Below are 15,399 nucleotides of genomic sequence, written 5' to 3' on the forward strand. Positions count from 1 at the left end.
TGAGTATTTGGGAACTAATTAAACATAATAACTTAATTATAATTTAGAGGATATCTAAGCCAGAGATCGGAGAATATTATAGTTAGCTATCGCATTTCTATTAGAAATCTAGTGCTAGGAAACAGATAGTTGACAGTAACTTTGAAATTTAAAAAAAGTATTTATAAAAAAAAAAAAGACAAATTTTAATTTTAATTAATTGACGCAATGTCAGTTAGAGGGGTGCTGTGCTCTGACTGTGAGATGTGGCAGGTCCGGGAGGCTTCCAGCGTCCCGGATGGCTTCATCTGCAGAAAGTGCACCCAACTGCAGCTCCTCACAGACCGCATGGTTCGGTTGGAGCAGCAATTGGATGCACTTAGGAGCATGCAGGTGGCGGAAAGCGTCATAGATCGCAGTTATGTAAGTGTGGTCACACCCAAGGTGCAGGCAGAGAAATGGGTGACCACCAGAAAGGGCAGGCAGTCAGTGCAGGAATCCCCTGTGGTTGTCCCCCTCTCGAACAGATATACCCCTTTGGATACTGTCGGGGGGGATAGCCTATCAGGGGAAAACAGCAGCAGCCAGAGCAGTGGCACCACGGCTGGCTCTGATGTTCAGAAGGGAGGGTCAAAGCGCAGAAGAGTAATAGTTATAGGGGACTCTATAGTCAGGGGCACAGATAGGCGCTTCTGTGGACGTGAAAGAGACTCCAGGATGGTATGTTGCCTCCCTGGTGCCAGGGTCCAGGATGTCTCCGAACGGGTAGAGGTAATCCTGAAGGGGGAGGGCAAACAGGCAGAGGTCGTTGTACATATTGGTACTAACGACATAGGCAGGAAGGGGCATGAGGTCCTGCAGCAGGAGTTCAGGGAGCTAGGCAGAAAGTTAAAAGACAGGACCTCGAGGGTTGTAATCTCGGGATTACTCCCTGTGCCACGTGCCAGTGAGGCTAGAAATAGGAAGATAGAGCAGACAAACACGTGGCTAAACAGCTGGTGTAGGAGGGAGGGTTTCTGTTATCTGGACCACTGGGAGCTCTTCCGGGGCAGGTGTGACCTGTATAAGATGGACGGGTTGCATCTAAACCGGAGAGGCATAAATATCCTGGCCGCGAGGTTTGCTAGTGTCACACGGGAGGGTTTAAACTAGTATGGCAGGGGGGTGGGCACGGGAGCAATAGGTCAGAAGGTGAGAGCATTGAGGGAGAACTAGGGAATAGGGACAGTGTGGCTCTGAGGCAGCGCAGACGGGGAGAAGTTGCTGAACACAGCGGGTCTGGTGGCCTGAAGTGCATATGTTTTAATGCAAGGAGCATTACGGGTAAGGCAGATGAACTTAGAGCTTGGATTACTACTTGGAACTATGATGTTGTTGCCATTACAGAGACCTGGTTGAGGGAAGGGCAGGATTGGCAGCTAAACGTTCCAGGATTTAGATGTTTCAGGCGGGATAGAGGGGGATGTAAAAGGGGAGGCGGAGTTGCGCTACTTGTTCAGGAGAGTATCACAGCTATACAGCGAGAGGACACCTCAGAGGGCAGTGAGGCTATATGGGTAGAGATCAGGAATAAGAAGGGTGCAGTCACAATGTTGGGGGTATACTACAGGCCTCCCAACAGCCAGCGGGAGATAGAGGAGCAGATAGGTAGACAGATTTTGGAAAAGAGTAAAAACAACAGGGTTGTGGTGATGGGAGACTTCAACTTCCCCAATATTGACTGGGACTCACTTAGTGCCAGGGGCTTAGACGGGGCAGAGTTTGTAAGGAGCATCCAGGAGGGCTTCTTAAAACAATATGTAAACAGTCCAACTAGGAAAGGGGCGGTACTGGACCTGGTATTGGGGAATGAGCCCGGCCAGGTGGTAGATGTTTCAGTAGGGGAGCATTTCGGTAACAGTGACCACAATTCAGTAAGTTTTAAAGTACTGGTGGACAAGGATAAGAGTGGTCCGAGGATGAATGTGCTAAATTGGGGGAAGGCTAATTATAACAATATTAGGCGGGAACTGAAGAACATAGATTGGGGGCGGATGTTTGAGGGCAAATCAACATCTGACATGTGGGAGGCTTTCAAGTGTCAGTTGAAAGGAATACAGGACAGGCATGTTCCTGTGAGGAAGAAAGATAAATACGGCAATTTTCGGGAACCTTGGATGACGAGTGATATTGTAGGCCTCGTCAAAAAGAAAAAGGAGGCATTTGTCAGGGCTAAAAGGCTGGGAACAGACGAAGCCTGTGTGGCATATAAGGAAAGTAGGAAGGAACTTAAGCAAGGAGTCAGGAGGGCTAGAAGGGGTCATGAAAAGTCATTGGCAAATAGGGTTAAGGAAAATCCCAAGGCTTTTTACACTTACATAAAAAGCAAGAGGGTAGCCAGGGAAAGGGTTGGCCCACTGAAGGATAGGCAAGGGAATCTATGTGTGGAGCCAGAGGAAATGGGCGAGGTACTAAATGAATACTTTGCATCAGTATTCACCAAAGAGAAGGAATTGGTAGATGTTGAGTCTGGAGAAGGGGGTGTAGATAGCCTGGGTCACATTGTGATCCAAAAAGACGAGGTGTTGGGTGTCTTAAAAAATATTAAGGTAGATAAGTCCCCAGGGCCGGATGGGATCTACCCCAGAATACTGAAGGAGGCTGGAGAGGAAATTGCTGAGGCCTTGACAGAAATCTTTGGATCCTCGCTGTCTTCAGGGGATGTCCCGGAGGACTGGAAAATAGCCAATGTTGTTCCTCTGTTTAAGAAGGGTGGCAGGGATAATCCCGGGAACTACAGGCCGGTGAGCCTTACTTCAGTGGTAGGGAAATTACTGGAGAGAATTCTTCGAGACAGGATCTACTCCCATTTGGAAGCAAATGGACGTATTAGTGAGAGGCAGCACGGTTTTGTGAAGGGGAGGTCGTGTCTCACTAACTTGATAGAGTTTTTCGAGGAGGTCACTAAGATGATTGATGCAGGTAGGGCAGTAGATGTTGTCTATATGGACTTCAGTAAGGCCTTTGACAAGGTCCCTCATGGTAGACTAGTACAAAAGGTGAAGTCACACGGGATCAGGGGTGAACTGGCAAGGTGGATACAGAACTGGCTAGGCCATAGAAGGCAGAGGGTAGCAATGGAGGGATGCTTTTCTAATTGGAGGGCTGTGACCAGTGGTGTTCCACAGGGATCAGTGCTGGGACCTTTGCTCTTTGTAGTATATATAAATGATTTGGAGGAAAATGTAACTGGTCTGATTAGTAAGTTTGCAGACGACACAAAGGTTGGTGGAATTGCGGATAGCGATGAGGACTGTCTGAGGATACAGCAGGATTTAGATTGTCTGGAGACTTGGGCGGAGAGATGGCAGATGGAGTTTAACCTGGACAAATGTGAGGTAATGCATTTTGGAAGGGCTAATGCAGGTAGGGAATATACAGTGAATGGTAGAACCCTCAAGAGTATTGAAAGTCAAAGAGATCTAGGAGTACAGGTCCACAGATCACTGAAAGGGGCTACACAGGTGGAGAAGGTAGTCAAGAAGGCATACGGCATGCTTGCCTTCATTGGCCGGGGCATTGAGTATAAGAATTGGCAAGTCATGTTGCAGCTGTATAGAACCTTAGTTAGGCCACACTTGGAGTATAGTGTTCAATTCTGGTCGCCACACTACCAGAAGGATGTGGAGGCTTTAGAGAGGGTGCAGAAGAGATTTACCAGAATGTTGCCTGGTATGGAGGGCATAAGCTATGAGGAGCGATTGAATAAACTCGGTTTGTTCTCACTGGAACGAAGGAGGTTGAGGGGCGACCTGATAGAGGTATACAAAATTATGAGGGGCATAGACAGAGTGGATAGTCAGAGGCTTTTCCCCAGGGTAGAGGGGTCAATTACTAGGGGGCATAGGTTTAAGGTGAGAGGGGCAAAGTTTAGAGTAGATGTACGAGGCAAGTTTTTTACGCAGAGGGTAGTGGGTGCCTGGAACTCACTACCGGAGGAGGTAGTGGAGGCAGGGACGATAGGGACATTTAAGGGGCATCTTGACAAATATATGAATAGGATGGGAATAGAAGGATACGGACCCAGGAAGTGTAGAAGATTGTAGTTTAGTCGGACAGTATGGTCGGCACGGGCTTGGAGGGCCGAAGGGCCTGTTCCTGTGCTGTACATTTCTTTGTTCTTTGTTTGTTCTTTGTACTACTCTGAGTAAAGAAACTACCTCTGATATCTGTCTTATATCTATCTCCCGTTAATTTAAAGCTATGTCCCCTCGTGCTGGACATCACATCCGAGGAAAAAGGCTCTCACTGCCCACCCTATCCAATCCTCTGATCATCTTGTATGCCTCAATTAAGTTACCTCTTCACCTTCTTCTCTCTAACGAAAACAGCCTCAAGTCCCTCAGCCTTTCCTCATAAGATCTTTCCTCCATACCAGGCAACATTCTGGTAAATCCCCTCTGCACGCTTTCCAATGCTTCCACATCCTTCCTCTCATGCGGTGACCAGAATTGCACGCAATACTCCAAATGTGGCCGCACCAGAGTTTAGTACAGCTGCAACATGACCTCATGGCTCCGAAACTCAATCCCTCTACCAATAAAAGCTAACACACCGTACGCCTTCTTAACAACCCTCGCAACCTGGGTGGCAACTTTCAGGGATCTATGTACATGGACACCGAGATCTCTCTGCTCATCCACACTGTCAAGAATCTTACCATTAGCCCAGTACTCTGTCTTCCTGTTATTCCTTCCAAAATGAATCACCTCACACTTTTCTGCATTAAACTCCATTTGCCACCTCTCAGCCCAGTGCTGCAGCTTATCTATGTCCCTCTAACTTGTAACATCCTTCCGCACTATCCACAACTCCCGACTTGTGTCATCTGCAAATTTACTCACCCATTCTTCTACGCCCTCCTCCAGGTCATTTATAAAAATGACAAACAGCAGTGGCCCCAAAACAGATCCTTGTGGCACACCACTAGTAAGTGGACTCCAGTCTGAACATTTCCCATCAACCATCACCCTTTGTCTTCTTCCAGCTAGCCAATTTCTGATCCAAACTGCTAAATCACCCTGAATCCCATGCCTCTGTATTTTCTGCAGTAGCCTACCGTGGGGAACCTTATCAAACGCTTTACTGAAATCCATATACACCACATCAACTGCTTTACCCTCATCCACCTCTTTGGTCACCTTCTCAAAGAACTCAATAAGGTTTGTGAGGCACGACCTACCCTTCACAAAACCGTGTTGACTATCTCTAATCAAATTATTCCTTTCCAGATGATTATACATCCTATCTCTTATAAACCTTTCCAAGATTTTGCCCACAACAGAAGTAAGGCTCACTGGTCTATAGTTACCGGGGTTGTCTCTACTCCCCCTCTTGAACAAGGGGACAACATTTGCTATCCTCCAGTCTTCTGGCACTATTCCTGTAGACAAAGATGACTTAAAGATCAAAGCCAAAGGCTCAGCAATCTCCTCCCTAGCTTCCCAGAGAATCCTAAGATAAATCCCATCCGGTCCAGGGGACTTATCTATTTTCACACTTTCCAGAATTGCTCACACCTCCTCCTTATGAACCTCAAGCCCTTCTAGTCCAGTAGCCTGAATCTCAGTATTCTCCTCGACAACAAAGAACAAAGAAATGTACAGCACAGGAACAGGCCCTTCGGCCCTCCAAGCCCGTGCCGACCATGCTGCCCGACTAAACTACAATCTTCTACACTGTCTTTTTCCTGTGTGAATACTGACGAAAAATATTCATTTAGCATCTCTCCTATCTCCTCGGACTCCAAGCACAACTTCCCACGACTGTCCTTGACTGGCCCTACTCTTACCCTAGTCATTTGTTTATTCCTGACATATCTATAGAAAGCTTTAGGGTTATCCTTGATCCTACCTGCCAAAGACTTCTCATGTCCCCTCCTGGCTCTTCTTAGCTCTCTCTTTAGGTCCTTCCTAGCTAACTTGTAACTCTCGAACACCCTAACTGAACCTTCATGTCTCATCTTTACATAAGCCTCCTTCTTCCTCTTGACAAGTGTTTTGACTGCTTTAGTAAACCACGGTTCCCTTGCTCGACCACTTCTTCCCTGCCTGACAGGTACATACTTATCAAGGGCACGCAGTAGCTGTTCCTTGAACAAGCTCCACATTTCCATTGTGCCCATCCCCTGCAATTTTCCTCTCCATCCGATGCATCCTAATTGCCTTTCCCCCAGATATAACTCTTGCTCTGCGGTATATGCCCTTGCCCTGGATAGCACAATTGCTTCACAGCTCCAGGGTCCCAGGTTCGATTTCGGCTTGGGTCACTGTCTGTGTGAAGTCTGCACATCCTCCCCGTGTGTGCTCCGGTTTCCTCCCACAGTCCAAAGATGTGCAGGTTAGGTGGATTGGCCATGATAAATTGCCTTTAGTGTCCAAAATTGTCCTTAGTGTTGAGTGGGGTTACTGGGTTATGGGGATAGAATGGAGGTGTTGACCTTGGGTAGGGTGCTCTTTCCAAGAGCCGGTGCAGACTCGATGGGCCGAATGGCCTCCTCCTGCACTGTAAATTCTATGATATACCTATCCCTTTCCATCACTAAAGTAAACTTAATCGAATTGTGGTCAATATCACCAAAGTGCTCACCTACCTCCAAATCTAACACCTGTCCTGGTTCATTACCCAGTACCAAATCCAATATGGCCTCGCCTCTCGTTGGCCTATCTACATACTGTGTCAGGAAACCCTCCTGCACACACTGGACAAAAACAGACCCATCTAAAGTACTCACCCGGGTAAGGGCGGTTGGGTTAGTATGGGTATATGGAGAGGGGGTGTTGCTAACTTTGCCTTAGTTCAATTGCTCTGTTTTATTATCTTTGCTCTTGAGTCTCCAGGTATCTTTATGATACCGCCACTTGGTTCAAGTCCGAGTCATGATCAATAATCCAATACACCGATTAGTAAGATTTAAATCAAAGCACATTTATTATACACAGTAATCACTACTCATGCACAAATTCTACGTCTAAGCTACTTCTACAACTAACAGGCCTATACTTAACTTGGAACTGGCCCACCAGGTCAGGGGAACAAATGGCCTTTCGTTCGGGTTCTGAGCCTGCGGGATTCGAAGTTGGTACAGATTGATAGCTAGGAGCGCCTATCTCGTAGCGAGCGTTGAATTAAGACTTACGGGTTCGATCTTCACTGCTCCAGTCACGGTCAATGTTGGTTCGTTGTTGCTGGGTGACCCGGGCAGGAAGAAGAGCGTGAAGAGAGCGAAGAGGTGGAGAAGAGAGCGATTTGAACTTGGGGCTCAATTCTTATAGTCCCCAGTGGCTTCCCGCCTTTCGGGTGGACCCTGTACCTGGTCCCAAGTGATTGGACTTTGTCCCAATCACTTGGTTCGATTTTCTCCAATGCTGGAGCGGTTCCCTGATCGATGGGCGGTCCTGAGGTGCTCGTTCACCTCCCTTTGTGTAGGCTTCTGTTGGCGCCGAAGAGTCTGGTTTTGCTTTGTGTGTCTAAATGTTGCTTATTGTTCCCGGGGATTGCTCATTAGTATGCAGATGGCTGGTGTTTTGTTATGCTGATGGTTGCTGGTATCGATATTGTCTGGCCTTTCCAGAGGTAAATACACAGCCAACCTGCAGCTGCTCGTTTTTGTCTTGTTGGCTGACTTTCTCATCAGCCTTTGCCGTTCGCCATTTTAAATCGGGAGTTGGCCATTTTAAGTGGCTACAATCCCTCCTTGAGATCCTAACGCGAAGCGTGAAGGATCACATAACTATGTTGCTTTCCATTCCCTGACCTGGGGAGGGGCACTTCCTTCATGGCCTCTGCACTGACCATAGCTATGCAAAAATTTTTAACTGACAATTCTAAGGGCGCTATGTCAAACAGGGACATGCATTACAAAACAATAAACTGGGAACCTCTAACTATTCTTGATACACTACACTCACTTAAACATTTCATTATCCTAACTTCCTCAACCATACAACAAAATCATAGCAATTTATACACAGTTTTCCTGGCTTGGCAGTCAAGCTCAGGATCGTACAATTTGCTCATGAACAGTTCTTTACATTTCTTTATTTACAATAAAATGCAAGTGAATGCTCTTTATTATAGATCGTGGGGGTCGGGGGTCTGGTCGTATCCGAAAATAAGGGATCTGATCCTGATTCCCGTACCAGCCTCCCCGAACAGGCGCCGGAATGTGGCGACTAGGGGCTTTTCACAGTAACTTCATTTGAAGACTACTTGTGACAATAAGCGATTTTCATTTCATTATATACCAGGGTGCGAGCGCGGTAGGCTCTCCTCCATTTCCTTGGACGCATAGTCTGCACGATGCAGCAGAGTATCGCCAATACCAGTAAGGATTCTATTACATATGACAGAGAGTACCAGGTTATAAACCTGGCACACCAAGATGATGTGGTGTCGCTGGTGACTGGGCTCTGGGTACTGCGGGGAAGTGAAACATTAACGGCTGGGGAGCTTGAAGTCATGGGGTTCGCGTTCACGCACAACCAAATGTCCATAGATATGATGCTGATCCATGTGAAGGAAGTCCTCATGGCTCTGCTCTATCCTTTTCTTTCTTCTCTTCAGTCCTGGAGCTTCTGGAGTTCTGTGGAAACAAGCATAGTGTCTGTAACTATCTTTGTTTAACATCTCGTACGATAGTGTGTCTGTCCTTTAGTACCAATTAATCCCTTTATAATTGGTCACTATGTGTGACTCCCTCATTTTTTCTTTTCAAAAACCGAATTTTAGGACAAGACACACTTCCCAATACTGAACCAGTGCGGGCCGTCTCGCAGACTGCGCAATTTACCATCCAAATGTTCCAGGATGTAAATAGCATGTGGTTGGCAACCTAAGGGTTACCTGAAACAAAACAAAACTTTTTGAACAAAAATTTCCAAAATGAGGTGTGTATGGGCCGCGATGGGTAAGAGTTGGATGGAGTCCCCGGTAGGACGGCTACCAATGCCGTGTCTCTCCTACCCGAGCGTAGTTGACCAGAGGGGGGGTTCCCAGGCAGGGCGGGTCCCAAGCCTTTTCTCCACTGCCTGAGCAACCGACAAGAACGGGCAAGAAATGTAGTCATCGTGGTGGGGCTGCCGTAGTGGTTCTTCCCTCGATCCAGAAGGGCAGTTATGAACGGGCGTCTGGTACCTGAACAAGTCTCTGCAGACAAGCTAGTTCCGTTGAACTAGTGTCTGGCAATAGTGAGACTCTGTGGGCAAGTCCACAGAGGTTTCGGCCGAAAAGGCGTGGGGCCGTGAAAATGTTTTTTCCTGTCGGACATACAACATTTAACAAACTTACAAACAACATAAAACATGCTGCAGGTTCCATCAGAAAGGACACCACTTCTCCCAAGCGGTTCCTTTTAAAACATCATCTGGTCACCTCAGTTCTCGGTTGCGAACAGGGTCGCAAAGGGGTTCTTGGTTTGGGAGTCAGACCCAAGGTCGTCACCTTCTCCCGGGTGCCAAACTCTTGAGTGTATCAGGGCTGAAAGGGCTGCATGGTGTGAGGTGGGGTCGCTCTCGTCGTTGCGGACGAGTCGGAACGAGTTATCTCGGTGCCAATAGGTGGTGTCTAGTTGTGTGGGGACAGAATCGGGGTCGTCATGGTAGTTCGGTGGTCGGTGGTGGGGTTTATTTAGGAAAATGATCATGAAGGGATCACTCGGATCGTAGTCGGAGTCGCTGGGTGTGGGTCCTGTTGCATGGGGATAGTAGGGAGGCGTGCTGTGGCTATCGTCCGAGTCACAGTCACTGTCTCTGCTGCTGCAGTCTGGGCGTTCCGGGGCGGAGTGTATATTTCGGGGGTGGAGTCGAGGTTGAGTCCGTGGCTGGGCTGGACGTGTTGGGGGTTGGTAGGGTTACGTTGGCTGTGGGCGGGGTGTAGTGTGCTGCGTCGAGCATGACGTGGTGTGCGTGGTTAGACTGTGTTCCATGTGCCTTCAGCTGGTTGATATGGAACCACGCAGTCTTACCGTTGGGATACTTTATTTTATATATGGAAGGGCTTACTTTGTCCGCAATGGAGTACGGACCCGAGTATTTTGGTGACAGGAATGTGCTGGGGTTATATACGGAGAGCATAACTTGCTGTCCTATACTGTACTCAGTCGCATGCACTGTCTTGTCGAAACAAGCCTTACTCTGTTTCTTTCTGGCGCCCAATTTTACTGCGGCTGCTAGCTGAGCCGTTTTAACATTTTCAACTAATTGCTCTACTGCTTTCTCGTGTGTGAGGGCCGTCACCTCGGGGCTGGTTGAGTCCAAACCTAACAAATATTCTGTGCCTTTCATGGGGCGTCCGGTCATGAGGGTGTGTGGGGTGTAACCTGTGGAAGTAGAAATTGTATTACGCAAAAACATCAGCGCAAATGGGAGGACTGAGTCCCAAGTGGTGTTGTTCTGCTGGACCATTTTTCTGAGGGTGGATTTTAGGGTCCGATTCATGCGCTCCACGATACCACTCAACTGTGGGTGGTATCTTATGTGGAATTTTTGGGTGATGCCAAATATCGTGAGGACGTTCTGCATGACACGTCCCGTAAAATGGGAGCCTTGGTCGGATTCAATGCTGCGGGGGAGTCCTCATCTTGTAAAGATGTGGTGGGTCAAAATCTTGGCTGTGGTTTTTGCCGTGTTTGTGCGGGCTGGGAATGCTTCCACCCATTTTGTAAATGTGTCAATTACCACAAGTACATATTTATAGCCATTCCTGCAAGGGGGCAATGGTCCTATAAAATCAATCTGGAGGTTAGTCCAGGGGCCGTTAACGGGTCGGGTGTGGCTGAGCTGAGCCTTTTTAGCATATCTGTCCGGATTATTCTGGGCACAGATAAGACAATTCTCGATGTAATGGTTTACATCTTCCTTTAAATTCGGCCACCAACAAAGCTGCTTGAGATGGGCTGTAGTGGGATCGATTCCCTGATGTCCATGACCGTCATGGAATAAACAAATCAGTTGATTCCTGTCCTGTTCAGGAACAACATAAAGGGTGTCTTTTAACACCACACCGTCATGTGTGGTCAGTGCATTTTTAAACCTCTCATAGGGAGCTGGATATTTTCCTCTTACAATCTCCCTGAGATTGCTGTCCTGCTTCTGGGCCTCCACTAGATCCTCGATCTTTGTCTGTGAGACCTGAACTGCACTCACTGGTGCGCGTTCGGGGGGTTTCCAAAGGTATCCATGCCTGAAACCTGCTTTAGCCAGTGCGTCGGCTTTCACATTTCCAGGGGGGGAGGAACAATGGTTGCTGCAAACTTTGATTATCCCAAAAGTCCTGTTCTGGGCTCTCTCTAAAATATGACGGAGCAATGGGGCTGAGGGGAGGGGTTTTCCGTCTGCGGAAACAAATCCTCTTACTTTCCACAGGGGCAGGAATTCCGTGAGGCTGTTGCAGACACAGCGGCTGTCCGAGTATATGTCTGCTGGGCTGGGGAAGGAATCTGGGTGTTCCACTATATATGCGATAGCCGCGAGCTCTGCTGCCTGCGCGCCTAAGTGGCCTGGAAGTTTTAACGATATTTCCTCAAGGGTGCGTCCCTGCGCGTCCTCGACATAGATACCGCAACCTGTTATGCACTTCCCATCCAAGACTGTGGAAGATCCATCCACATAGATCTTTATGGGCTCACACGTGTCCGTGTGCGGGGGGCTCTGGGTTGAACTACCTATCTGTCTGGGGGGTGTTTTAGCGACAAAGGGACCTGTGTTGTGGTGTGGAGAGATAATTTCGCATTCATGGGGGGTTCCGGGGTACTGTAAGTTGTCGGCTAAAAAGGTGTGGGTCTTTGTCCGTTTTACTGTGATGTCCCGTCCCTGCAAGAGAAGGGTCCACCTCGCTGCTCTAATCTGGCTTACTGTACCGTCCTTGAGTCGTCCGTCCAGTAAAAGTTGGGTGGGGGTGTGTTCGGTGAGAATTGTGATGGGGTTCAGTCCGGTAATATATGAGAAATACTGAACTGCCCAAAATACTGCAAGCAGGTGTCTCTCACAGGCTGAAAATCCCTGCTCCACATCATCTAAAATTCTGGAGGCGTAAGCTACGGGCCTTAACTGGGTTGTGCCGTTCCTGCAGGAGCACGGCCGAAAGGGTGCGGTCTGTGGTTGCTACCTCTATGGCGTAAGGGGAAAGCGGGTCTGGAACTTGTAGTGCGGGGGCGGCTATGAGTGCCTGTTTTAACGAGTCCACAGCATCCGTATGCTGCGGAAGCCATTCCCAGGGGGCTCCTTTCTTTAGGAGGTCTGAGAGGGGCGCTGCCTTGCTGGCGAAACCGTCAATGTGGTTTCGGCAGTAGCCAACCAGTCCTAACAACGACCAGCGGGCTGAAACGTTCTGGGGAAGGGGCAATTTAGCAATCGAGTCAATCCTTTTATGCTCGATCTCGCGTTTACCGTGCGTGATAATTGTTCCCAAATATATCACCTTATCTTCCAAAATCTGGGCATTTTTGGGGTTGACTTTACAACCGATTGAGTGTAAGAGTTCCAGGAGTTCGGACAGAAGCTCAATGTGCTCTTCCTTGGTGTCGGTCTGCAGCAGTAGGTCGTCTCCATACTGGATCAGACATTCGGGGCGAGAGAATTTGGCTAAACCATTTGCCAGCTGTCGGTGGAAAATGGAGGGGGAGTTTTGGAAGCCTTGTGGCAGGCATGTCCACGTGTACTGCTGTGCTTTAAAGGTGAAGGCAAATTTGTACTGGCACGCCTTTGCCAATGGAATGGACCAGAATCCATTACTGACGTCCAAAACAGTAAAGAATCGGGAATTGAGTCCCTGCTTGAGCATGGTCTCGGGACTTGTTGCTACTGTGGGGGCTGCTGCGGGGGTGACTTTGTTGAGTTCCCGGAAATCGATGGTCAGTCGCCATGATCCATCGGGCTTACTCACTGGCCAAATCGGGGCATTATTAATGGAGGCTACTGATCTAAGTACGCCCTGCTCTAATAAGCTTTCTATTACCTTGGAGATTTCTCCCTCTGCCTCTTGGGGAAATCCATACTGTTTTTGGGGTCTAGGGTCAGGTCCTGTTATTTGTACGGAGCCTGTCATCCGTCCACAGTCGTGTTTGTGGGTCGCGAATGCTGCCCTATTCTTTTGCAGAACTGCCCTAACCTGCTTGTCCGTACTAAGCGTGGTCGGGTTGAACCAAAATTCGCCTACTGCGCTAATTTTGTTCGCGTACTCTCCTATGTTGAGCGTTGCGGGGGCTCTTGCGGATTTTGCCATTTTCCAGACACACTGGTTGACTGGATCGAATGAAAGGTGGTGGGAATTCATGAAATCGATTCCCAGAATGTGTTCTGCTGTGTGGGGCAGGTCAACTAAAACCACGGGGTGCTTGGTGGTGATGATTCCGATTTGAATGGGTACAGGGGCTGTGATGTGTCCCTGCTGTGAGTGGCCTGTAAAGCCGCTGAGGGTGAAAGTGGCTGTAGTGAGCCACGTGTCTTTTTGAAACATGGAGGAGGAATATATTGTGGTGTGGGACCCTCCTGTGTGAAATTCGATGGGCTGTCCCCGAATTTTCGCTGCAACTACCGGTCATCCGGATTTATCCCAAAGGGTGTCGCAGACCCAACTGGGGGAGCCCGTACACCATCAGTCCGTTCCGGTCAAGTCCGTCTGATCTGAACGGGCGCTAACGCTTAGGCTGCCTTTTTCTTAATCAGAGTGCCCGTCTGCTGGGCTCTCTGTGGCTTTTAAGGGGCATTGCACTCTTTTGCGAAGTGTCCCAACTGTCCGCAGTTGTAACACTCCAGTGACTTGGGTGGGGGGCTGTTCTTTCCCTCATTCACCCATGCGGGGTTCTGGTGGGTTTTTACTGCCTGTATATCTGCACCGGCCTGCTTTTCCTCAGTATTCTTAACTGCGGGTTTGGTTTGAACAGATTGCTCCCAAGCGCGGGACAATCTTTTCACTACCCACGTCTCGTTATGGGCCTCCTCTGAGGGATCATAACTCGCGCAAGCTTTCTGTCCTGTTTCTGTGGCATGGGAGATAAGGGTGCGGGTCCATTTGGCCATGTTGTCTGGGGACAAATGGGCGCGGTCTAAGTCTCCAAAGACTGCTGCAAAGTGGATCCACAGGCGTCCAGCAAACGCTGTGGGGTGCTCGGATTTCTTTTGCCTACATTTGTTGAGGCCATCTACAGGGTCACCCCGGTTATACCCGATAGCATCCAGGATCACGGCATGCATTTCTGCAAGGGTGCCTCCTCCTACATTCTGTGGGTCGGGAAGGGCTGCTGCTACTGACGGATCTAAACTTAAAACGGTGAGCTTTACATGCTCTCGCTCTTCCAGGCCGTACATGGTCGCCTGATGCTTGACTGTGGCAAAGAAATGGTGGGGGTCTGAGGTGGGGAGGAACGGTGTGATCTTATCGCACGCGTCCCGTAATTGGGTCACTGTTAAGGGGGTGGAGTATAGAAATTCCACATCGTCCGATGTGGCTGTGCGGTGGGTGGTTACTGGGTTCATTGGAGCCTGAACTACCTGCTGTGTGGGGGGTTGGGGTGCTTTTCTCTTTTGTGGTGTTCCCTGCGCACATGTTCCCTGAACATATCTCTGCGCTGTTTCATTCAGTTCTTCCCAATCAGGGCCGTCTTCCTGATCTAATTTTTCTCCAAAGGTTTCCTGAAAACCCTTTTGAACAGAAAGCAGCGATTGCAGCTCTGCAATCTGCTTCCGGCACTTTGCGTGATCTAACGTGCTTTGTCTTTGTTCTGTGGTGGCAGCATGGAGTTCTCTTAATGCTGCCTTTAGATCGCTACACTGTCTCTGTAATGTCTCTACCCGTTTTTCCGTTTCTTCACGTACCAGGACTGCACGTTGCGTGTCCTGATAGGCCTTTTCATATTGGGACTGGAAGCTGCTTAAGTGCGACAGACAAGACTGGTGAGCCCTTTTGGCATCATCCACCTCTACATCTTTTGCTGCCAACTTCCTCCTCAATTCCAAATTCTCCTTTTCTACCTCGCTTACATCGACCTTACTCATTCGATGTATGCCCTCAACTTCTTTCCGGAGCGTCCTGACGACCTCCTCTGTGCCTCGCTATTGTGCCAAGCAGGACACGATTGCCATCGGCTTGCGAGCTTTCCCTAAGCTCTTTTTGTGGATCTCGCTCAGGTTCTCCCACCAAGTATGTCCTATACTCCCGGGGCCTGATTTCTCGTTGTCACAGAATTCATTCCACAGGGGCCATCCTTTCCCTTTGAGATATTTCCTGATCTCTTCCTCCCAAATGGGACATTGTCCCACTCTACTGCTGCTGGTCGCTGCGACCGCAAATTCCTCTGGGTTCATTAGGCGTTGCATTGCCTGCATTGCCATCTTTCCTATCCGAATGCTGCTCTTCAAATTTGGGACAGGGGTTTTAATCCGA

Source organism: Scyliorhinus torazame, chromosome 1 (genome assembly GCF_047496885.1).
Source record: "Scyliorhinus torazame isolate Kashiwa2021f chromosome 1, sScyTor2.1, whole genome shotgun sequence".
In the NCBI taxonomy this organism is placed as follows: domain Eukaryota; kingdom Metazoa; phylum Chordata; class Chondrichthyes; order Carcharhiniformes; family Scyliorhinidae; genus Scyliorhinus; species Scyliorhinus torazame.